The sequence below is a fragment of the Camelus dromedarius genome, chromosome X, assembly GCF_036321535.1.
Source record: "Camelus dromedarius isolate mCamDro1 chromosome X, mCamDro1.pat, whole genome shotgun sequence".
NCBI lineage: Eukaryota > Metazoa > Chordata > Mammalia > Artiodactyla > Camelidae > Camelus > Camelus dromedarius.
The window spans coordinates 39,354,855-39,382,166 of record NC_087472.1 but is presented as its reverse complement, the minus strand read 5'-3'; positions in this window follow the sequence as shown (position 1 = coordinate 39,382,166).

The window sequence follows — 27,312 nt, the reverse complement described above, 5'->3', positions numbered from 1 at the left end:
CATCTTGCTCATACCTCTTTGGCACTGTGGTTTATGGAGTATCAGTTGTTTATTTTGGTCCTTAAGGATTTTATCTGATGCCTATTTAGGAATAGAACTTAGGAAAAAAAGAAAAAAAAATAAAAGAGAGAGAGAGAAAGAATTTTAAAAGAAGGGAGAAAGAGGGTTTGAAAACAGTGTATAATGAATAATAGAAGAGTGAGTTGAAGCAGAGTATTGATCGGGTTGAGACGTCCTTTTAAAACCTTTACAAAAAAGGGGGGGGGGAGATGAATAGATGTATTTGAAACCTGTGTCTAATCAATAGCAGGACATCAAAACCCAAGAGAAATAGAAATGAATTAAGAAGTAAAGATTAAGAGAGTAATAGAAAATAGAACAGGTAAAAACAGATTTAAAATAAAAAAGGGGGGGGGGGTTTGTTGGTGTTCTCCTGGAGTCTGTGTGCTTTTAATGTGAAGTCTTTCTGTCTTCGTCCTGTTTTGGAAGCTCAGCTTGCTGTTTTCAGAGGCCCTCCGTTGGCACCCTCTTCTGTGCTGCTCCCAGCACCTGTCGGCAAGCAGATCGCGCCTCCTCCTAACACTGGGTCAGGTGCAGCTCTCTGCTGTGGGCGGGCGGGTCGCTGCCCCTCCGGATGCCGCAGTCAGATGTTGCAGACTGGCCGGGTAGGAGGGCGGGTCGTGCCCCCTCCCAGCACCTAGGTCAGGGGCTGTGTTCCTGCCCGAAAGGCGGGGGGGGGGCCGCTCTCCCTCTACCTGCACCGCCGGTAGTTCCGCTCTCTGTGCGGCTTCGCGCTCCGCCCTGGTCGGCGCTCCGCGGGTGGGCTCGGGGAAGACCGAAGGACAGCCCTGTCCCTTCTCCGAGCCAAAACCCAGCTCCTTGTTTGTCTTTGTGGAGCAAGTTCTCTGAGGGGCCAGGATGGAAGGATCCTATCTGCCCCGGGCTGCAGGCCAGTCTCAGTCTGGCCTTTGAGGCTGCTAAGCCCTTCGGTGCGGATGCAGGTTTCGCCCCGCCCCCGCCTGGGTGCTCCGCGCGGAGGATATGGCGGCTGTGCCTGAGCCCCGCCTCTCTTCCCCCGAAAACTTTCCGCGGGTTTTCAGAGATGGGGGTGTGCACCCTTCCCCCGAGAGCACATCAACCTTGCTGTTTTATGGAGGGCCCAGGTTGTTCTGCCCTGTGCACCCACAGCCACCGCGTGCGGCGCCTTGCGTTCCCCCGGGGCTGCCTCTGTGCAGCCGCCCCCGTCCTCCGCCCCGCTTGTGCAGCCTGGCCCTGCCCGCCGCTGCCAGCCCGCGTCTCAGGCTGGGTGTCGGGGGGACGCTCTGTGCCCGTTTAACTTACTTCTGTTAGTCAAGGGCTGCTCCGTACAGATCCGAGCCTCGGAGGCTCCCCCTCCGTCCCTCTGGCCTCTCAGTTGGAGAGGGGAGACCCAGCGAGTGAGCGCCAGTCCTCCTTTGCCGCTCCCTCCCCGCGGGACCCGTCCCGCGCTGCTTTGCCTTTTGTTCTTTCTTTTTTCCTTTCTCCTACCAGATTTTTGGCGTCTTTATCGTTTGAAGAGGGCGATGTTCTGTCGGAGTTCCACAGGTGCTCTGGTTGGCTGAGTGGGTCTGTAGATGTGGGTCTTGGTGTATTTGTGGGAGAGGGTGACCTGCGAGCGTCCTTCTACTCCGCCATCTTCTCTGTCTCTCCTACCAGGACCATTCTTATTATTGGCAGAGTCATTAGTTTCCTAATGACTCTGGAACTGAAGTCTGTTTTTCTTTACAGCTATCAGTCACATTCCTTGCCACATGACACCCTTCATCTTCAAGCCATCAACATTGCATCAAATCTTTCTCATGCTTCAAATCTCTGACTTCTTCATGGTGAATTCTAGGCCCAGTTTTAGGTGAATAAGTCAGGTCCATCTGATTAATCTCCCTATCATAAGGTCAATTAATTGGGGAACTTAATTACATCTGAAAAATTCATTTTACAATATAATGTAACAAAATCAAGAATATACGATCTCATTATAGTCACAGGTTCTTTGTTCCACCCTCACTCAAGAGGAGGAGATTACACAGGACATGTACAATAGAGGGTGGAAATTTGAGGAGTCAGGATTCTGTGTTCCACACTATGAGAGATCAATAAATTCTTTTTGACTAACCTAATACCTTCCTTAATTCTGAATTTTCGTGTCCTTCAACCTCCAGGAAAACAAAGCATGTTAGCTGGTCATCATATTCAAAATGCACCATCTTGTTCTTGAAAACTTACTAAACTACAACTCATAAATTTTGAGTTTATGATTCACTAATCTCAATTCCTTTAACCTCTTTCTATATGTCCACTTTCAAACACATTAGTATTTCAATTTATCTCCTCTCAATCGTCTTCAATATTTTCATATATCTTTCACATTGGGGAGTCAAGGTTTGTTCTTAAAATCACTCACACTAGAACAGTTCTTTCACATATTTGCAAGCCTTCTTGACCAATTGATTCTTGTTCTAATGGTTGCTTTAGTCCTTTAAAAAGGAAAGAATGACCATTGAAACATTAAATTTAATCATTAAGGAAACTCATTTTTACCAAGTAACTGAAAATGTTGATGAAATACAGTGGTTGTGACAAAGAGAGTGAGTGAGTAAGTAAACAGAATAGTGCTAGGAATCAAGAGATCTGCAGCTTCTCTTTCATGGTGCCTCTGAGTTACCAAGGGATGCTGGAGAACATCTCAGATCCTTTATTCATCTTGGTTACTTCATCTCTGCAACTGGTTTTCATGATTTCCTATTCTAGCTAACACTTCTTTAATTGCCCTGGTATAAGAGGGGAAAAAATCTGTGGATAATTGCATGGAAATTTTTATTATGTTTTCAACTAAAATTGAATAATCAGTTGAAAATTGCTTAAGGTAACAATTGGTTTATAATAAAAACTAATCTGAGAATAGTTTCTTTTTTGCCTCAATTAATGATTGATAGATTTAAACTATTGGCTCCATGTGATCTCTAAATTAGGGTTCAGATGGAAAAAAATTAGATTGCTCTAGAAAGCATCACATACAATCGCCAATGATAACATTTTTTTTTTTTTTTTGATAATTTTAGTTGACAGTCCATAACACACCACCCTCTGTGAGGGAAGGCATGTCAAACACTGTCTTACTATTTTGGCAGAAATTGCTTTTATTCTACAAGATTCATGCCTTGAGGTGCTCCAAAGAGAAATCATTCATACAAAATATTTTCAATGTTTTCTAACCTATTTGTTACAAAGATTAGCCTTTGCTGTGGAACATAGGGTGTCACAATTAAAACCAATCCTAGTTGTGTTTTCCAGTCTATGTTAAATGATTGAATGATTTGGGCCAAAAAAAAAGCTTCTTACTCAATGTACAATATGGAAAATGTGCAGCAATTCTTCCCTGAGAGATTACCATATAAAAAGTAAGGCATTGTATAAATATAACATTGTGAACAGAAGTGTTCTGGGTTGATTTCCTAAAGAAGGCAAAAGAAAGAAGAATAGATAATGAGCAACAGTCATTAAACTCTGAATAATTTGTTCAAATCCAAACCAAATCGGTAGTGACCAGAAGCTGTTAGTAAGAGATGGTGTGATTTGACCTATAAGAAATAAGCCTGTCCATTTTCTAATCTACATTGATTGGCACTGGTTTTTTTGTTTTGTTTTTTGAAATGAATGGGCAGATACTTAACATCCTCCTCACCTCTAGAGGTCGACTTTTTTCAATGGGGTTATGGCCCATTGATATGACAGTGGAGAAAAGTACATGCAGGTGCATCTGTGTGACAGTCTATGGGTGGTTGCCCCATAAGTCAAATTTCAGTTGACCCAGGGTTATCTAAAAAGGTTGATCAAATTAATGAACTTACATATAAATAATGCATGATTGCCTTTCCCAAATGAGTTGAAGAAAACTTTGCAGAGGGACAGAAAGGAAAGATAAGAAATGTTAATCAGTGTTCTATCAGCTATCTGTGAGTGACTAAGAATTATTAAAGTTCCATTCAACTATGGAAAAAAAACCCTGCAACTACTGTGACTCCAGTTGTTAACTTTCATTAGAGGCAAGAACAATTAGACATACACAAATAGATACAAAGAAAAGGTAGTTGCTTCTCATTTACTGAACAGTATACACACACGTACACAGGTCAGATTGGGGTTAAAACTCATTCTGTGGGAGGCTACTGCTAACAGATGCTAACTCCAGTTTCTAACAATCTTCAGGCCATCTTGAAGGAATTAAAACAGAACATTGCATGAGATGCACCCCTCTCTCCCTCCTTTCCCCAGCAGAGGAAGCACTGCCAAAGGGGTCTCTCTTGGTGCTGAGCTGTGCTTACTTTGGGTAGGAGAAAACACAGGCAAAAGTAAAACTTCTCTTCCTATATGTTTCAACGTGGCCCTTCTCTGTCCTGTGTTCTTCTGGAGTGCTGAAACTTCTTAACTGGATTCTGGGGTTCTCTCAAAGGCCTTCTAGTCTGAATATAGTTATGAAATCAATATTTCTGTGGGAGTATGAAGTTACATTTGTACAAGATGAAAAAGTTCTTTGAAGGAATATTCAGAATTATGACCTTTGGTGCAGTTCCTCTTTAAAGTAGACTGAGCACACTTAAAGGTAATAATGTAGGTATTCAGTAGATGAAAAGACAACTCTCGGAAGACGAAAAGCCAGGACTGAAAACTACATTTCTTTTGGCTGAACTTAGGGCATGTAATCTCCAGTTTATCAGAGGCTCCCCCGCTCCCTACTCTCCTGCACTAAGCTTCCCACAGGCACAGTATGTGTCTGGCCATTAAAGCATTTAGCTTGCATTCCCAGAAATAGATGGGTTTCTTAGTTTCTTGTCATACACTGTGCTCCTTCTGGCTTTTCCTTTGGAACCCTTGGATACATTGCATGGACATGATTCCAGACATTGCCTGAGTTTTAATCCTGGCTTTCTCACCTACTAATTAACATAAACATGGACAAGAGACTCAAAATTTATGAGCCTCAGTTTCCCTGACTATAAAAAAGGAATGGAGATAATATTAATACCTAACTCATGGGGTTGATATAAGAATTAAAGAGAAGTTATCATAGTGCCTGGAGCACAGTAAGCACTGTGTAAATGTTTGTTATTACTTTCTTTTAAGGAAGAGGTAGGGTGCTCCTGAACTGCCTAGCGGCCAGAGGAAGGTGACCCAGGAGGACAGAGGAAGCCAAGGAGAATAAGCCTTTTTTTTTTTTTTTTTTGACCTTAAGTCTTGATCTGATTAATTGGATGTAGGTCAAAAATGAGTATCAGTGCCAATGAACATGGAGTAAGACAGTGTTTTTGTTAAATGAAGACACTAAATCTTATTTCAGATTCCTTGAGCCTTTTATAAGATTTTAAGAGAGACCGATTCTCCCATTGAAGGCAGCTTTTTACTCATTTCATTGTCAGCATAAATGATTTCACTCATCTGAATGCACTCATGAGATCTATCTGACAGTTTCGTTTCCAGAAGAAATTGTTTTTTATCACACATGTTTTTATCATAAAAGTTTTCTTGCTATTGGAAATCAAGACATGTCCAAAAACAATCTAATTTTGAGTTTTACTTTTAATGGAAATTTTAATGTCAATAATTTGTCAAAGAATAGAGCAGTTTAGAAACCTATTTCAGAGTGATTGAGAAAATATTCATTCATGCCAGCAATATTCGAAATGTTCTTTGCATGAGACATATATGGAAATGGTTCTAGTTACTTACACTAGTGATTTCCCAAGCTGGTGAAAAGAAGTCACCATGAATCATAGTGGCAGTTTTATTTTTTTAAAGAGATAGAGCAATAAAGTGACATAAGTCAGAGAAAGACAAATACTGTATGATATCAGTTACATGTGGAATCTAAAAATTATAACAAACTAGTGAATATAACAGAAAAGAAGTAGACTCACAGATACAGAAAACAAACTAGTGGTTACTAGTGGGAAGAGGGAAGAGGAAGGGGCAAGATACAGGTAGGGGATTTAGAGGTATAAACTATGATGTTTAAAATAAATAAGCTACAAGAATATATTGTACAATACATGGAATATAACCAGTATTTTATAATAACTATAAATGGAGTGTAACATATAAAACTGTGAATCACTGTATTATACACATGTAACATATAATACTGTACAGCAACTATAATTCAACTTTGGAAAAAAAAGGTAGAACCATAGACAGTAAGCGATCAAATTTCTAAATGTGATGTGTTGTCTCCTCCACTTTGGGAAAGGAGAGTGCTATATAAAGTCAGCATGAAATAGGTTATGATGAGGGAACATACAACCTCAAAGTTCTGTGGCTTGACACAATAAATGTTTTATTTCTTATTCGTGCCACATGTCCAACACAGGTCAGATGGAGGCATTGCTTTTTGTAGTCACTTGGGACCCACACTGACAGAGATTCTATCTCAACAGTGTGGCAAATTGACACTGGCTATTAAGGTTTCTGATATGAAAAGACACATGTAATTTCAGCTCACATTTAATTAGTTATAATCAGTCACATGGCCATGTTTAACTTCAAGAAGACTGGGAAGTGCAATCCTACCATGTGCCGAGAATGATGAGGTCTAGGATATTTATGAACAGCCCTCATTACTACCACAGATGGTCATCTAATTTACAGGAAAATTAGAAGTCTGTGTCAGATTGCAGCACTTGTAGAGAAATTAGGTCTGATTGCTTTTGCTTCAATATCCTTTCTTATCCTGGGTTCCCATAAAGCAAAGTCTGATGTAAAAGTTCTGTGTTACTGAAGTTTTAGGAAGTACAATTTCAAGGTAGCAGGGATGAGGGAAAATGGGAATGAGGTAGGAAAATAAGAAGAGTAAATATGAGAGGATGTGTTACTATATGCTTACTGATGGGTAATAAGACCTACAGATTGCTTAATGTTTTGATACCATCTTCTGAAAAATCATATAAACTATTGCATCACAGAACTGTGTGGCAGAGAAAGGAAAAAGAATTTATGCACTGGCTCCTGTCCCCTATTCACTTAATTTTACCCCAAGGGGCATTTAAACCCTTGCAAGTCCTGTGGCATCTCATGCCTCACCCACAATGGACAACTCTAGGAGTAGAAGTTCAGAAACAAGTGATTTGAGCATGAGATAGTGTTGGATTGTGTCTGCATGAAGTTGAGTAGTTACCACTTTGATTTGGTCATCAAAGCAGTAGTTAGGGTGAAACAAGTAGCCATAGGCCCTGAAGATAGATGAGACCAAGAAGATCTAATGTAAAACTTATGTGATTTCTAAACTCCCCAAGCCCCAAAGGACATAATTCTCTTGAAAGCTATGATTTCCCAATCAAAGTCAAACACCATGGTATTCATATTTCGCCCCAATATTCCACACTGAGAGAAAGTTTGGAGAGAACAAACAAGAAGGGGCTTAACTTCTTATAGTGTGTCTAATGGGAAACTGTTAAAATTACCTGACACTCAAAAAATATTTGTAAATTAATAAATATTTATAAATGAATAATGGTTCCAGACACTCATTTTTCTAAAAAGAAGTTCAAACTGTCATTTTTGGTAGGTAAAAAATAAAATAAAATATTGATTAATATGTTTAAATAATTTTAATAACTCTCACTTCCTACAATCAGCAAGGAAAAAAAGTTAAAAAAAATCCCCAAAGAAGAGTTTTACGATGTGGAGAAGTGAAAAGGACATATACATGGTAACATATGATATGCTCATATGTGTGCATATTAGTTTTGATAGCAAATGGGATTGAAACTACCTCACAGGTTTCCACCTCAACTTCAAGCTTTACTATTTTGTAAAACCCATTTTTAAATGATAATATCATTAAATCTCTTCATTGACTTTTCCCAGACTAAATGTTTAAAATTTCATTTGACTGTAACTCAACTCAATATCCCTTGATCTAAAGAGATATGAGGAATTTTAATGTATAAAGGAACAATTTCTGTTTAAAACCAGCAAATACTTTCACTGATTAAAGAAAAAAAATCTTGTTTTCCTTCTTCCTATGATCCGACAGCTGGTAGACAAAGAAAGAGAGAATAATAAGCTTTAATTATACCTTTCAAAACCCAGCACATTTGAAACTATTCAAGAATTACATGAGAGATTTCTCAGCATTAGCTTGTGGGTGGTTAAGAAATGCTAGCTCTCATTCTTGAAGGTGAAGTGGTAAGACTTCTATGACCCACAATACTAAAATTTCCAAATTTGCAACCCTTTATAATGATTATTTTCTTCAGAGGCTTCATGTATCTGTTTTTCTCCCCCCTCTATCTTTTCCATACTTAAGAATGGCCCAGTCAAGAAACCAACACTATGAGTCATCACACAGCTTTTCTTCTTCAATTACTTCAACCAGCATCAGATGCCAAAATAAAGCACACACCAAGTAAAGAGATGAGTTTATAAGATCTTCTACTTTAGATAGGGAGTCAGGGAGAGCAAAGAAGGAGAGAGAGATTGATGGTGTAAGTACTCTTTTTAAATTCATTCCTTGGCTTTGAGAGAAAAAAAATTTGTGTGTGTGTAGACCAAAGGAACAGAATTGAAAGCCCAGAAATACACCCAAACAGACATGCCAAATTAATATTTCATAAGGGAGTCAAGAATACTTTTTAGGGAAGGATAGTCTTTTTGATAAATGATGTTGGGAAAACTGGATAGCCACATGCAGAAGAATGAAATTGGACCCTTATCTTACACCACTCACAAAAATTAACTCAAAATGAATTAAAGACTTAAATATAAGACTGGAAACTATAAAACTCCTAGAAGAAAACATAAGGAAAAACTCCTTGACACTCATCTTGGCAACAATTTTTTTGTCTATGACACCAAAAGTACAAGCAACAAAAGCAAAAGGCAACAAGTAGAATTACAAAATTGCTAAGGCAATAGGACTTAAATATCTCAAAAATAAAGTAGTTATGTGACATGATCAATGTGTTAACTAACCTTATTGTGGTAATTATTTTACAATATACATATGTATCACCTTGAATTTACAGTAATATATGTCAATTATATCTCAATAAAGCCAGAAAAATTTTAATTTAAGAAACCTACTTTTCATAAAAGTTCTCATACTTTTGCTTAATATAGATTGATCAGCAAAATCCTATATAAGGTTATTCCAGTTTATAATATGGCTTAGTAGTCTGTTTCCCATAGAATTCAGGGAAAAAGTCTGCATGTGTTAATATGGTCTATATAAGATCTGGCCCTGCCTTCCTCTCTAACCTCATCTTCTACCACTGTCTCCCTCACTCAATGTCCCAGCAATATAGGTCATCTTTCGTCTCATTAATGAACAGAAACTTATTTTTTTTTTCCCTGCTGGTTAATGTCTTTCCCCAGGTCGTCATTGGGCTACTTCTTTTTTATCATTAGGTCTCTGTTCAAATGTGACTTTCTTTTATTAAGGCCTTCCTTGAACACTCTATCCCACATAATTCACCCTTTCCTCTCATCCACCCCTCTCATCCATCATCTGTTCCCTTATCCTGCTTTATTCTTTTCATAACACTTATCACTGCATGACATTTTATTATGCATATGTTTATGAGTTTATCATCCTTCTCCTCTGCTAGAATGTATGCACCATAAGAGGAGAAAGCAAGTTTGTTTCCATTGCAAACCAGAAACTGGATCTCTGTCAAGTATATAATACATGATACATAAATATCTGTTAAATTAATGATCATAATTTTACATTTCCTGATCTTTAAAGTCCTTTGATGAAATGTCAGAGTCTCTCAATTATTAATCCTCTCACTCATCTTAGATATGTAGCATGGTTCTTCAAAGTTCCATTTCCAACTATCTCTTGCACTCTTTGTTGGAGCTTAGCTCTTAGGAACAAGAAATGGCATTCATGTCTCTTGGACAAACTTTCCAAGTTTTTGCTACTTTTAAGAGGACTTCCTTGGAACCTGAAATATTTATGTCATTCAGTTCACTCCATATCTTAAGCTGGTAAATCAGGCAAAATTTACTAGGTGCACGTTAACCTCATAGCAACTAAAGAGCATCACTCCTGTGTAGGCTCTGTCTTTCTCAATATTAAACTAAGATAGGATAGATATAGTAAATATCAAGTAAGTTTTATAACCCACAACCCAGATCACAATGAAATAAAAGAAGACACTAATTCCCATATATTTTATGTGACTAGTTGCAGGTCTGGTACCTGGAAGTCACAATGATAACTAAAGCAACTGTCTTAAAAGCATGCACTATCCACTCCATCAGTATGCTACCCCACATCTACCATCCTGGCCTCACACTCCACAAGAATTTACTATTGTCCCTTAAATACTTCCATTACTCATACCCTCAAAAATATTGCCCTTTTCTCTTATAATGCAGCAATATCAGGGAAGCAAAGAAATGAGCCAAAGGCTGGCTATGAATTTTAGAAGCTTGGAGAAAGCAGAGGAAGTAAGGAGCAGACTTCTGAACTCTTATTTAGCACTTTGTAGTAATATGCAGAAAAGTTTAAATAATATCATCCTAAAAGACAGAAAAAGTTAGAAGAGGTTAATTTAATGACCAAAACTAATCATTTAGCACATGCAATGCTAAATCAGAAGAGTGGTGGAAAATCCTCTAAACTCAACACTACAAATCTTTTCTAAGATTATTTTTCAACATTGTGTCTTTCTCACTATTTGATCTCTCAGAGATCTCCCAGAGACCAGAGATATTTTGTCAGGGAGAAAAATTTCAGGCAGATTAAAAACTGCTGTGCATTACTGAGATGAATGTATCTCTTATTAAAAAGACACAAAATTTTGATTGTGAGTTGAAATGAACATGAAACATAAGGTTTTATCAAAATCTAAGGTTCCTTTACCTAGAGACCATAATTTAGAGTGGCTCCTAATAGAGCTGGTATGTATTATTGCTTTCCTCATAATCTCTCCGTCTTTGACTTTCCCTGTATCTCTGTTTCTGTCTCTATCTCTGTCTCTCTCCTTACTCATTAAAGGGAAACAATTAAGTTTACACATTGGTAAGGCTGGCTTTCATAACAACTTGGCCATTTCCCAAGATAGGCCAATGAGAAATGAAACAAGTATGAAAGACTAGTGATAGCCACCTTTTTCAATTTTATTCAGACATACAAGAATTTGTATTCTGGCTCAATTACTTACTAGCTCTGTGACCTTAGGTAAATTACTTAACTGCTCTGAAACCCAGTTTCCTAAAATATAAAATGTATATAATACTTCTCTTGGTGGTTATAAAGATGAAAGTAAAGCAAGAGGTACAGTGACTAGCACATAAGAAAGTAGTTTCCTTTTCCCTTACCCTAATTCTTCTTTAAAGAGATGTATTATGAGATGCATATATGCAGAATATATTACTGCTCTTTTTATTTCAAGATGGTAGAGTGGTTAGAAGTGTTTGTTTTGAAATCTAACAGATCCAGTTTCCAATTTTAGCTTCTCCATTTGGTGTGTAACTTTGAGTCAGTTCCTTAACCTTTCTAAGATGCAGTTTCTTCATCTATAAATGGAAATGATAATAGCACCTACCTCTTAGCTTGTTGTTAAATGGGATAGGTAAGTAAAGGACACTGAGTGTCCCACCAGCTGGAAGTGCTTGATACATGTTAGCTATCATATCTCTATTGCTAATATTTATAACATAATTAATATTATATTTATTTGTATTATTTTAGATCAGTGTTTCCTATCTTCAGGCTGAGGATAAACAAACAACATTTATATGTAGGTTTCTTTTCAACTGGTCTCTTACAGACAGTGGTTGTAGCCCCTTTTCATCTCTTCTATTCCCCATCTCATTGAAATAGAGAACATAACTAATATGGGGGAAAATATATTGTTTTGGATGATTGAAATCTGTTAAAATGTAAGTTACTAACAAGGAAATACCTCTCCATTAACTAGAAAAGTCCTTCTGAGCCTGGCTTACTTGAGGCAGACCACACAGAAGGCTCTTTTGTAGTCCCTTTTCCCTTTCAAAATAACAGAAGCCAACTCTACAAGAACAAAATAGAGTGCGAGGCTTGGAGGCTACCCACCCAGTTACACCACCAAAAATCATGGTGCACTGTTGGTTGCATATCACAGCTTGCCACTAATTACCACCAATTTTGGGAACTGGATGCTAAAAATAGAAACATTGTCCCATGAATTAGTTCAGAAGATGAACAGAGTAAGAAGAATAATCAGCTATTTACATACTAGAATCTCACCTGGCCATTTTGAAAGTTTATGCCTAATGCTTATTCTGGTTTTGTTTCCCATCATACTTCCTCTAACAACATTCCCCTCCTCCACCCAATCTCCACGGACTGAGATTGTGCTGAAAAACCCCTTCACCCTTTCATTCATATCTTACCCTCCTTTGTCGTTCTAAATTTTTATTTCTTTTCTATGTTTAAGTTACTAGGGCAAGGGTAAAGATACGTATTTTACTTGGGATAGTGGCAGCAATGAGATTGCTCATTAAACAAGCCTATTATTTTTCTCTCTCTCATTAATGAAGATGGATAAATATTATACTGTAGCTTAACACCTTTATTAGCTAAGTGAATTATAGCCCTTTCACCAGAAGTCAAGGTAATAACATAAGGAAAAGAAGCAATAGGTTTAAGGTCACTTTGGTAGGAACTACAGGCAACGCCCAAATTGGGCATAAGTAATTCATGGTCCATAATCACAAAGCACCAACCAAAGCAGCACATTTCACAGGTGGAGAAAGTAGGATGTGGTAGGCTGCTCTGAACTGGAGTGTGAAATAGATATTGGTCTCCTGGTGCTGCTGAATGCACGCAAGGGAAAATGCAACTTAGAGACAACACACAGCAAGCCTTTTAATCAGTCATTTAGTACTTCATCAGTAGGAAACACAGTGTGACTGCTGGGCTGTGGTAAGCCTATGCTCCTTTTGCTGACAGCTCGGCCTTCATAACTAAAAATCTTTAAAGCCCTCCAAAGAGCCTCAGAATTCCTTGCATCCGTGGCCCAACATTCTAAACTAAAAATAATCCTTAGCAGTGCGTTGGCATCTCAAGCTTACAAACCAACTCTTTGATTAAGCAATGAGTTAAAAACTAGGAGAGGTGATCTGATTATGTCCAAAGACCGAATTAACACTTCCTCTCCCCACTCCCCTCCACCCTCGTGCAAATCCCGGTACTTTTAAGGAATCTATGAAACAGGAAGGACCTACCTGACTGTATGTTGAGGGTTTTTTTCTGATATGACAGAAAGTGAAAGAAAAGGAAAGAGTAATGACCTGCTTTGGGGGGAAGAAGGATGTAAAATTTTACTTAGAAAACACGTAATTTAAAGACATGCCATTTAATTTGATTACATTCTTGCTATTTTAGCCTTTACTGAAGGAGAAATAAATAGCATTTTCTACTATTTCTTGTTGGCTTTCCCCTTGTCTATAATCTCTTTCCTAAGATTCCTTTTAAAAGTCATTAAGATGGTAACTTCTAAAAGGTTTCTAGTCCTTTGTTACATGGTATAGCAAAACAAACAAACAAACAAACAAAACAAAACAAAAAAACTATTTTTAAGGCCAAAAAGTTACAAGAGAAAAAAAAAGGATCATTAAGTAAGATCATTAGAATGTTACAAAGAAAGCTTAGCTTTCCCAGGTGGTGATCGTTTGTTGCTCTTTTGAAACTAATAACCGGTTTGTACACTACCTCATCCCTTTGTTCACAGTATAACACTGAATATTGTACTGTAGCAGCATGAAGAAAGCTTACTTAATACTCTAAGTTGCTAATGGAAGGAAAGATAAGTTTTAACGAGTTATATGAGAAAGGGAGGCCTTTTATCTTAACCTCAGGCTCTTCCATCCTCCATATTTCTCTAAATCCTAATTATCATCTGCCCATCTTTTCATTTCTATTGCCACAATTATGGTCCACATAGTTGTTGCAACAATCTCCCTATCTCCAATTTCTCCTCATTTGAATTCATTGCTGACATAGTTGCCAAAGAAACACTACTAAACTATCACCCTTATTATGACATCTTATACTCAGAAATATTCAATAGTTCCTTATCACTAATTAAAGTCCACATTCTTCAGTCAAAGCTTTCCATAATTTTTTCTTTGACTATCTGCCCGTCCCATCTCCCATAAGATGCTACTTCTAATTAATTCAAACTAGAATAACCACTTTTCCAATGCTAATGCATTTTCTCTTATAGAAATTTAAAAGCAAGCTCAAAATCTACTCTGTGAAGCCCTTCTTAATGGGATCACTACTCTCTCTGTACTACAGTAGCATCTTATTTGTGCCACTCTTCTAGCACTGACAAATTCTGACTTGGATTAGAGTTACTCATTCACTCAACAATATTCTTTTAATATAGCCATTGATCAATAAATATTTATTGAATTAATTAATGAGTGAATGTACTTTCAAAGGCCATTAACTATGCCTAACTTTAGACGAGGTGTGTAGAGGAGACAGGTTATTCCTCTAGTTGGGCATGAGACTGGCACTAGTCTGCATGGTCACTGAACAATGCTGGGTTGTTTTCCCAGGATCAGACATAAAGCTGAAATATTATTAATTTGTATCAACACTTAATATATTATGATAGGACTTCAGCATTAGTTTGATGAAAAGTACAAAATTTGAGTCATTTGAAAATACAAGTATCTCACATATATTTTTTCCTATTGATAGAAGATCACTATAGGTAAAACTGGCATTATGAGGTATTACAAGCTGAAGCAGGTCTCATGTTGCAAACTACATAAAGTATTTAAGGTTTTCTTTTTTCATTTAATATATGATATATGCATAAATAGCCCTAGAGCTAATTGCTTTACAGATATAGAGCTGTCAGTTATTCTTTCCATTTCTGGAAACTTTCACTTTGGAAATCTATAAATGAGCTTTCAGAGGGCCTTTTTTTTCAAGCAGACTGTTATAATTTTTATTTTTGTTTTAAAGCTGTATCATTAGTAAATACTTTTTCTTTCACAATGAATAGTCCCTGTGGGATGTATTCAAATGCAAGGGGGGAGGGGGACAATCAAAAGACATCTGTGCAAAAACAAATAACAAACAAACAAAAAACTCCACTTATTTCCAGTGCTGAATGCATCTGTTTTCTAAAACTACAGATTATCAGACAGTGGCGACAAATATTAACTCTGTGGGTCCCAATTTAGTTCACTAATAGAGATCATGTAACTTTTTTTTTTTAGCTAGCATACTCTCATGTGGAGGATAAAAGATGTGCTCCTCTTCAAAACAAAGGTACACTTTCTCCTTCAGTGCAAAGTTATTTTAATATAATAAATTTATGATTGCTTCAAAATCATAACCTCTGGAAATGAACTATTGGTCATGTATGATGAGTGATTTCTTGCAGGACACCAAAGCACTCTTCATATTCCCATTCTGATATCATCATAATACTTATAGAATGCCCATAGCAAACATAATATCATACTAAGGAAAGAAGTAGACATGAGGGCAACGTAATTCTATCCAAATCTGTTTTACGGCTCACAAATCTGAGGGGACACAATGCCATTGACTGGGGTATTGGGATAGAACTTTAAAGTGATCCCTTCTAGCTGACCTATTTTCCTGCCTCCCAACCTATCCCCTGACTTCAGGGATTCCTGTTTTCCCCCACAAGACTGCATCTACTAAGAAAAGATATATTTGTGAATAAATAATTAAAGCACACACCTTTTTCCTGGGTCACCCACCTCTCTATCTTTAATACCACCATGTATCATTTACTTCCAAATTTGTATTTCTAATCTGGTGTATACATCTTTCCCACGAACTCTAAACTCACAGTTGTTACTGCCTACTAAACAATGCTAATTGAATATCCCATGATTATCTCAAATTCACCTAGCATAAATTGAACCCTTCATATTTATACACCAAACCTCTTTTTAATCCCATATTATCTGTTCTACGATATACAAATAGACATAAAGATATTTCCTGTATCCAGTTTCCCAAGTTGTAAATCTGAGAGTCATCCTTAATAATATCTCATCAACCAATTGTTAAATTCTATCAAATGTATCTCCTGAATGTCTTTGCAGCTGATCCTGTTAGTATTTAGCTCCTGCACGTGTAAGGTACTGTATTGGATGATGGGGTAGAGGTAGAAGGCATCCTCAACTCACTGTGTCAAAAATTTGACTCATTCCTCAATTATCATTCCCTCACCCCCACTTACTGGCCAAATCTATTTTTTGAACTATGTTTCCAATATTATTTCCAATTAATGGCACTATAATCACCCAGTAGGTAAGTTAAACAACTCAGAATCTTTTGTCAGGATAAAAAGTTTAGACCTTGTCCTGTAGGAAATGTGGGGCTATTGAAAGACTGTAAAATATTGATATTATCATATTTTTTAAAGCATCACTCTGACAATGGTATAAATAGCATACTGAAGGAGAGACTAGTGAGAAACTTAAGAAGCTGTGGCAATAGTCTTGAACAGAAATGATGGAGGCCTGAACTAAGGCAATGCAATTGAAATGAAAATGAGGTCTGTTCCTACTGAAATTTGTATATTTACAAATATATCTTACATTGTCCCATCAAGGAATGTTTCCTGAAAGAGGTAGGCTTTGAGTTGAATTTTTAGGAAACGGAAGATGATAAAACATAGGGGCAAAATAACTTGTTCCCAAAATTCCAAGTCAATGATTATGTAGCAGGAGCAAATCTACAGTGAGAAAAATGGAATGTTTTAAATGTTCTATTAAGACTATACTCCACCCATTGATTCTTTGGAGAATCACTGAGGATCAGTGAATCAACAGTGGCCACATACACATTGGACTGGAGATGATAGACAAGTGGCACAAATAAAACTAACTCGGAACTGAGAAAAATACCATGGAATTGAGGATAACAATTTCTTATAAGACATGTTTAATTTAAAAAAAATTCATGAAGAGACTGAATATGGATAGCTTAGAAAAAAAATAATTTCCTGTGTCAAATATGTTCCTGTGTTTCATAGCCTATAAAGTAGCTAACAATTTTACCATATTCCTAGGTCTCTTCTAAGCAATTTACACATTTTAACCATTTGCTTTTCATAACAAAACTGTGAAGTAGATCCAAGTATTATCTTCATTTTACAGAGAAGGAAACTGATACAGGGCAGTTGTGCAACTCACCCAAGGTCAAACAGCTGACAGAACATTGTTGAGGAGGTTTCCCCCTCACGTATAAGGAGCTTATTGCTCTGAGGATGTAGCTTTCACAGGTATCTAACAATAAGTACTGTCATCCAGGGAGCACTTAATGCATGCCAGGCATTGTGCTAAAAACTTTGCATGGATGTATCCATTTAATCTCTGTAACAACTCTATGAGATATTTATTGTTTTTTCATTCCCATTTTAGAGATAAGGAAATTGAATCGCAATGAGCTTAAAAAACTTGCTCAAGGTCACATAGCCAGTAAGTGGTCCAGGAACTAATTAAATTCAAGTTTTTCAGAGTTTTTATTCTCAGCCATTATGCTGCACTGCCTCCGTTCTTAGCAGCAAGCAGTAGTTCAAAGGACATCAGCCCGAGACATTGATTGGCTGAAGTGCTGCAGAGTTTTTGCTAACAGTACAAACAGAGATTCGGAAAAGTAATCCAGTCACCAATTATGGGGTGGATTTTGAGATCAATAGAAACTTTTACAAAATAAGCATCAAGTTGGGGCTCCTACCAGAAGAATTCCCAAAGACTGTATTCTCCAGTCAATTCACATAGAGCCATGCTGTCTTCAGGATAACCGTAAACAAGCAAAATCCAGCCGAAAGGCAAACTTGATATTCAGTCAACTTAATAAAGAAAACGATTTAACATTTATCTGGCACTTTTCTCCTCCAACATTTTCCACAGACCATCGCCTTTATTATCTAATCCAACAGAATTAAACAATTATACCAAAACAAAAGGAACAAGGATGGAGATGGTTGTGCCTTTTAACCTAGAACTTCAAAGCATATTATAAGTATCAACTAATGCTCACATCAATCTTTGGAGGTGAGAGCATTTTCACGTGCAGTTTACAGATTAAGCTGAAAGGCAGTTACCTAACTAATGACCGACACCCAAGAAACAGACAAAGAAATCTTGGATCCCAGTCCTCATGTTCTACCCCTTGAACACCAAATATATATAATGGCAACCATATTAATAGCACTGATTTTGTTTTTCTTACTAGCTAAAAAAGATATATAATAATCACTCTTAGGTAATATGTATCAGGGATTGCTGTATACTAAGAATTTTGTAGAATCTAAACTGAGTTTGAAACCTGATGTGACTGCACATCTAATCTTTTTATTTAGTGTGTGTGTGTGTTGGGGTGGGGAAGATGGGGCTGAGAAATATATCTGTGGTTGGTTCTGGGATGGAGATACTATGCATAAGTGACTGTGAGTATGTGTGCTTATATACAGATACAGACATACATACATGTTGCCTTAAAGTTCTGTTCTCTATCTACATTATACCATGATAAAAATGTTTAACTCTAAGTAAATTATTGTGCAATGCAAAATATGACTACAAACATTTACTGACAGTAACCGAATTTGTGAAATTCTCTATTATTGGATATAGCCTACTGCAATAGTTATCCTAAACTTCCGTTACACTTAACAGCTTTTATGAGAACATTAAAGGAATGCAACAATCTTGTTGTGTTTGCAGGCATCATTTCATGTTCCAAAGGCTAATCTGGATCTTATTGTTTTAAAAAGATTTTCAAAAATTGCCCATTGCAAAGTGACTTAGGGACTATGAACATTGTGAAAGTAATTATGAAGAAATATATTTAATTCATAATTATATGGAATTTGAAGGGCTGTTTGTAAATGTTAAATGAGATAATGTATTTAAACGAGCCCAACACAGTTTCTAGCACATGGTGAAATTAAAAAAAAAAAATTAAGTTTCTTTTTTATTTCAAACTATGTGACAGAGCTTAGGCTGTTATCAGCCTTCTGAAAGTTGATGTAGGTAAAGGACATATTTCTATGACTTATCTGGAATGGACCAGCATTTAATAAGCTACTTTATTTCACGCCTAGAATATGATAGATAAGCCCTATGATCTCTTGGGCAGACTTGATTTGAGGGAGGGCAAGGAATAACTATCACTGGTTCCCAGCTGTGTAGATTTCTCATCTTAGAAACTGAAGGGAAGTGTCTGAGCTGGCTGCTATTCATGGACCAATGAATCTATGAAGGCCTGGATTCCAGATGGATATTAAAAGGGTAAATAGATAACAGAATGGATTTATGTTCTTCTAGATCAAACTCAATCCCTTCTAAGCATGACAAGTTGCTGCACAGTTAAGAATTCTTAACCCTGGTCACTGTAGGTAAGCTGGTCATTACTGTCTACTACAGTGAAACTTACAACTGGAGGCAATTTTTGCTTCAATTCTTGTTTTTGTACTTTATGTATACTCTACAAATTACTTACAGTGTTTTGATCCATAGCCTGGGTATGACCTCTGCCTTCTGTTTTTCTTGTTCCTAGTTCCCTTTCTAGTAAAGACTTCTGACCTCATTCCAACTGTTGGTATTTTATTTTCCTTGTATTCTAATATTCTTAACATCTCTTTGTTCTGATCTTAGACTCTGCTATGCCTCCCCATTTCTGGTTTACACCCTTATTTCAGAGTTCCACTGGAGGAGAGTATGACATGCACTTACCTTGAAATGCAGGAAACAATACAATCTATCAAATGCAGTACAGTACAGAATCAGACACTGTGGGTGAGAAAAGCTGAAGAATTAGATTTGATCTGTGAACTCAGGATCTATGTGATTAAAAGGAAAGATTGCTTCTCTTGGCACAAAGGACCAAGATTCATTGCCTCTGTACTCTCTATGAGTTCCTTCATTGCTAGATGCATCATGTCTATCTTACCCAATTTTGAAAAAAAATATGAAAATAATATTATTACCTATCAATAGTGGAAGCACTTTAAAAAGTGGTCATTTATAGTTTCATAAAGAGAGAGATGGAAGTCTCCTGTTCTGCAGCCTATAAGATCTTTGCTAATAGTATAATGCAAGATAAGTAATGCCACTGAGCAATAAAATCTCAGTAGGGAAGCTTTGTATTCCTATGTACATGCTGTGCATCTTTTCTGCCTGTAGCATTCCATTTGAAGCAAAGTGGAGGTGCTGAGTTAAAAGGCCCGAACCTGTGTCCTTAATCAGCGTTGTTGGGATTTCTACACCTATGGCAGGAATATGCCCTTTTTGAGAAAGTTCCTTTAACCTGAAGTAAAAAAAAAAAAGATTAATTGACAGAAATTCAACTTTTTTTTCTTCAAAGGGAGATATTTTCCTCTTACTCATGTGTTATTAACCCCCAAACCAAGGGGCCAATGAACAACAATGACCAGATAAAAGTTGTGTCACCTTGAGAATGGTCTTTCCAGAGTCAACACTTCAACTAAACTGTCTATTGGGAAGAACTTTCTAAGAGACATTTAGCTTGGGAAAAAAAAAGGGAATCCTCTTCCTGCCTCTGCTATACCCTACAGGCTCCTATGTTCTGAATATACTGCTAATAGCTTTGGAAATTATTCATTATTCTTTGCATTCTTGGGACTGTTTAATGTGTTCAGAGTGGAGGAGGGGAGAAATTTGCAGTGACCATGGCCCTAGAGGCTTGGAGCTTGAGGGGCAGCAATCTGCCTGCTAGATTTTATAGTTAAGATTTTTTTTCTCCCTATAGATAAACAGATTGTCAGTCTTCTGCTACTCAGCTCACATGCGAAAGTCTTTTCTGCTTTCATTTATGTGATGTTTCTCAATGGCACCTCTGCTTTGGTCCTGTATCCCAAGAGTTGATTTTCCTTAGTGTTCTGTTCATCACAGGGGTAATGCTACTGCCACTTTTATCTTGACATCTAGAGAACAAATGGAAATCATTCAATTCCATTGTCTCTAATTCCTAGTAAAAATTTTATCTTTTATATTATCTTTTTTAGAATTTCAAGCTAAACTGAGGAACAAAAACAAAATTGCAGACTGGCTAGAGGTGGTATAATTTAACATGTGATGACTTTCTGGGATGGTTTCCTCCCTCCCTTCCTCCCTTCATTCTTTCCCTCCTTCCCTCTCTTCTTCTTCTCTCCCTAACTCCCATTCTTCCTCCCTTTAGCAAACACTAATTAATGTAGGGTCTATGATGTGCCAGGTACTGTGGTAGGTATTGAGTGTACAGAGAAGAATAGAATAAGAACCAAAGCCTTTGTGCATAGACACTCTGGCATAGTTACTTGAAAGGAAAATAGAACCAGGGGTGGTGGTGTGTGGGGGATGTGCAGGGGGTGGGGTTGGAAATGGATGATTTCTATAGCAAATAAGAAGGAATTCAAGATAAATAATTGATAGTCTGTGCTTAGAATCAAGGTGAATCTTGCCCTAAGGAGAAAACCCTATATTACAAAATCTGAAAAAGTAAGAACCATGTTATGTTATACAAAGACCAACTGAAATATGCTCATGAGGCAGCTAAAAAATTATACACCCAAAAAGTTTGGCAATTAAATCATAAACTCACAAAGTTGAAGCTACCTTTAAATATCATATAACTCTACTAAGTGATATATAAAATTGTCTTTTTTCTGATTCAACTCAAGTTTATCCAGAAACTTTTTATAGAAATCTGTTTAGTTACCAATCTTGAGGAGAAAATACTCCCACTTAAATGACTCAATCTGAAAATTCCTGATTGTTTAGGTCAAATTTGAACATATGGTCATTCATTTCAAGAAATAATATTATGCTGGAGAAGAGGGGCATTAGATAGGCACTTTGGCGGCAACTCAAGGAACTTGTATTCTATTAGGAGAGGTAAGTTGTGTATTAAGTTGATTCATATAAAGTCTGCTTATGTGAGTCAAAAATGATTGAATATCAACAGTTTCAGATAGTTCAAGTTAATACTGGAATACAAGTAAACAAAGAAAGAACACTAAAAAGATGCAAAAATAGTACTCTGATTAATTAGAAAGAGGGATAAAATATTGCTAGATAAATGGGCTGGGAAGTAGGGTCAGGGAAATCAGGTTAGAGAAGGCTGGGTTGGCAAAGAAGTGTCTGCCTAGCTTTTATACAATATAGGTAAAAGTTTTACAAGCAGAGAGACAGTAGTAGGTAGAACAGCAGGAGCAAAAGTACCGAATCAGTAGAATACATGTTAACAGTGGGTAGTTCAGCTGGACTGAGAGGCATAGCTATGAAAGTAAAGCATGGTATATAAAACTAGAATGGAAAGTAAGGCAAAGCCATGAATGATCTGTCACACTAAACTATGAGTTTTCAATTTGATTCACTTTATTCATTCATTTGAGGAGCCCTTCAACAATCTTGTTGTGGCAGAGTTGTGTTAAATCAGAGCTTTACCTCTGAAAGCTTAATTGTCAATGATGCATAGGGTGTGTCAATTGTGAATGGAATGGACAACAAGGGGAGATTTCAACCATCAGAGTAAAGATGATTATGATATCTGAAACTGGGGAAGAGTCAATCTTCTGAAGAAGAACCAAATATACTACAGCTGCTTATCCATAGATACTTCTGACAAATAGTTAAGTATCGTTTGCCTCTGATATCTCCAGTATCTTCTTTTTTGTTCTCTTTTCTCCCACCTCAAGATATTTGATTTTCTTCTATTCTTTGTCTATTTTCTCCATTAAAATCAGTTCTCATGTAAAAATGGTTCCAGTAATTCATTCACAATTAGGTATAAATGAGCACTGCAGCTTAGTGTGCCACCTCTTTTGCTCTTGCTCCATCCTCTATTCATAGCTCAAAATAGCCAACCAGTTGATTTGTTTGTAAGACCGGAAGTAGAAACTTCACCAGAAATAGAGGAACTAGGAGACTGTAATACTTGGCTTTTATTTAACCATTAGAGTCATTACAGCATTAATTTCAAAGCCTGGTTTTAAAAATGGGCAGAAGAACGGAACAGACATTTTTCTAAAGAAGACATACAAATGGACAACAAGTACATGTAAAGATGCGCCACATCACTAACCACCAGGGAAATGCAAATCAAAACTACAATAAGACATCACCTCACACCTGTTAAAATGGCTACTATCAAACAGACAAGAGATAACTAGTATTGGTGAAAACATGGAAAACTGAAACTTTGTGCACTGTTGGTGGGAATGTTAAGTTGTTACGGTCACTATGGAAAAGAGTATGGAGGTTTCCTAAAAAATTAAAAATAGGACTACCATATGATCCAAAACTTTCACTTTTGGGTATACAGCCAAGGGAATTGAAAACATGATCTCAAAGTGATATGTGCACTCCCATGTTCATTGCAGCATTATTCACAATAGTTAAGATATCGAAATTATCCAAATGCCCATTGACAGATAAAGGAATAAAGAAAGTGTGATATATACATACAATAGAATATCATTCAGCTATGAGAAAAAAGGAAATCTTGCCATTTGCAACAACACAGATGAAACTTGAAGGCATTATGTTAAGTGAAGTTAGTCGGACAAAGACAAATATTGTATGATGTTACTTATATTACAAATATTGTATGACATCACCTTTTCATTGTGGAATCTAAAAAATTTGAACTCAGTGAAACAGAGAGTAGAGTGGTAGTTACCAGGGGCTGGGAATGAGGGGAATGGAGATATAGGGAATGGCCAAAAGGTATAAATTTCTTATTATAAGATTATTAAGTTTGGAGATCTAATGTATGGCATGGTGGTTATAGCTGATAATACTATATTATGTACTTAAAAGTTTCTAAGAGATAGGTCTTACATGTTCCCACCACACACACACACACACACACAAATGTCAGTTATGTGAAAGGGTGCAGGCGTTAGCAAATGCTTCTGTGGTAATCATTTTGCCAATTGGTCCTCTATATCCATGTGTGTTACATCTGTGGATTCAAACAATGGCAGATCAAAACTATTAGAAAGAGATAAAATTCCAGGAAACTCCAAAAAGCAAATCTTAAATTTGCTGCATGCCAGCAACTATTTACATAGCATTACATTGTTTTAGGTGTTATAAGTAATCTAGAGATGATTTAAAGTATCAAAGTCAAAAGCTTTTGCTCAGGGAAGAAAACCATTGGAAAAATAAAAAGACAACTTACATGGAGGTTCCTCAAAAAATTAAAAATAGCACTAATATATGATCTAGCAATTCAGCTTCTGGGTATTTGCCCGAAGACAACAAAAACACTAATTCAAAAAGGTACATATATCCCTATGTTTGCTGCAGCATTATTTACTATAGCCAAGATATGGTAGCAAACCAAGTGTTCATAGATAGATGAATAGATAAAGAATATGTGATACACACACACACACACACACACACACACACACACACGTATATATACAATTACTCAGCCATTAAAAAAAAATTTGGCTATTTGCAACAACATGGAGGGACCTAGAGTACTATGCTAAATGAAGTAAGTCAGACAGAAGTACAAATTATAAAAACTATATGATTTCATTTATATGTGCAATTGAAAACTATGATCAAGTTGGGTTCATCCCAGGGACACAAGGATGGTTCAACATATGTAAGCCAATCAATGTGATACACCACATCAACAAGATAAAGGACAAAAATCATATGATTTTCTCAATAGATGCAGAAAAAGCTTTTGATAAAATTCAACACCGATTTATGATAAAAACTTTTACCAAAGTGGGTATAGAGGGAACATATCTCAACATAATAAAAGCTGTTTATGACACACCTCCAGCCAGCATAATACTCGATAGTGAAAAGCTGAAAGCCTTTCCACTAAAATCTGGAACAACACAAGGATGCCTCCTCTCACCACTTCTATTCAATATAGTCTAGGAAGTCCTAGGATAGTAATTAGACAAAAAAAGAAATAAAAGGGATCTAAATTGGAAGGAAAGAGGTAAAATTGTCACTATATGCAGATGACATGATACTATATATAGAAAACCCTAAAGACTCCACACAAAAACTACAAGAGCTGATAAAGGAATTCGGCAAGGTGGCAGGATACCAGATCAACATACAGAAATCAGTGGCATTTCTTTACACTAACAATGAAATATCAGAAAAGGAAAGTAAAGAAGTAATCCCTTTTAAAATTGCATCCAAAATATAAAATACTTAGGAATAAACCTGACCAAGGAAGTGAAAGACTTATATATGGAAAACTACAAAATACTGACGAAGGAAATTAAAGAAAATTTAAAGAAATGGAAAGAGATCCCGTGTTCTTGGATTGAAAGAATTAATATTGTTAAAATGGTCATATTACCGAAGCAATTTACAGATTAATGAAATCCCTATCAAATTACCAAGGACATTGTTGACAGATCTAGAAAAAAAAATACTAAAATTTATATGGAATCACAGAAGACCCAAAATTGCCAAAGCATTATTGAAGAAAAGGAATGAAGCTAGAGGAATAACCTTCCCTGACTTCAGACAACACTACAGACCTACAGTAATCAAAACAACATAGTATTGGTTCAAAAACAGACATATGGATCAATGGAATAGAATAAATGAACCCACAAACTTTTGGTCAACTAATCTTCAACAAAGGAGGCAAGAACATACAATGGAATAAAGACAGTCTCTTCAGCAAATGGTGCTGGGAAAACTGGACAGCTGCATGTAAATCAATGAAGCTAGAACACTCCCTTACACCATACACAAAAATAAACTCAAAATGGATCAAAGAGTTTAACAGAAGACAAGATACAATAAACCTCCTAGAAGAAAATATAGGCAAAACATTATCTCACATACATCTCAGAAATGTTCTCCTAGGGAAGTCTATACAAGCAATAGAAATAAAAGCAGGAATAAACAAATGGGAACTAATGAAACTTACAAGCTTCTGCACAGCAAAGGAAACCATAAGTAAAACAAAAAGAAAACCTACAGAACGGGAGAAAATTTTTGCAAATGAAGCCGACAAAGGCTTGATCTCCAGAATATATAATCAGCTCATATGACTTAACAAGAAAAAAACAAACAACCCAATCCAAAAATGGGCAGAAGACCTAAACAAGCAATTCTCCAAGGAAGAAATACAAATGGCCAATGGGCACATGAAAAAATGCTCAGTATCACTAATTATCAGAGAAATGCAAATCAAAACCACAATAAGATATCACCTCACACCAGTCAGAATAGCCATCATTCAAAAGTCCACAAATGATACATGCTGAAGAGGGTGTGGAGAAAAGGGAATCCTCCTACACTGTTGGTGGAAATACAGTTTGGTGCAGCCATTGTGGAAAACAGTACGTAGATTCCTCAAAAGACTAAAAATAACTTACCATATGATCCAGCAATCCTACTCTTGGGCATATATCCAGAGGGAACTTTAATTCAAAAAGATACAAGCACCCCAATGTTCATAGCAACACTACTTACAATAGCCAAGACATGGAAACAACCTAAATGTCCATTGACAGATAACTGGATAAAGAAGTGATGGTATATTTATACAACGGAATACTACTCAGCCATAAAAAAGAATAAAATAATGCCATTTGCAGCAACGTGGATGGCCTTGGAGAATGTCATTCTAAGTGAAGTAAGCCAGAAAGAGAAAGAACAATACCATATGATATCACTCATATGTGGAATCTAAAAAAAAAAAAGACACAAATGAACTTATTTACAAAACAGAAACAGACTCACAGACATAGAAAGCAAACTTATGGTTACCAGAGGGGGAAGAGGGTGGGTAGGGACAAACTGAGAGTTCGAGATTTGCAGATACTGACTTGTATATATAAAATAGATAAACAAGTTTATACTGTATAGCACAGGGAACTATATTTGATATCTTGTAGTAGCTTTGGTGAAGAAGAATATGAAAATGAATATATGTATATTCATGTATGACTGAAGCATTGTGCTCTACATCAGAAATTAGCACACTATTGTAAACTGACTATATTTCAATTAAAAAATCAATTAATTAAATTTTTTTAAAAATGACAAAACAAAACAAACTGATCAGAACAGCAGAAACAGATTCATAGATACAGAGAACAAACTGATGGTTGCCAGATGGAGGGGTATGGGAGGTGGGGGAAAAAAGGTGAAGGAGATTAAAAGGTACAAAATTTCAGCTATAAAATAGATAAATCATGGGGGTGTAATATATAGCATAAAGAATATAGTCAATAATACTGTAATAAACTTGTATAGTGATAGATGGTTACT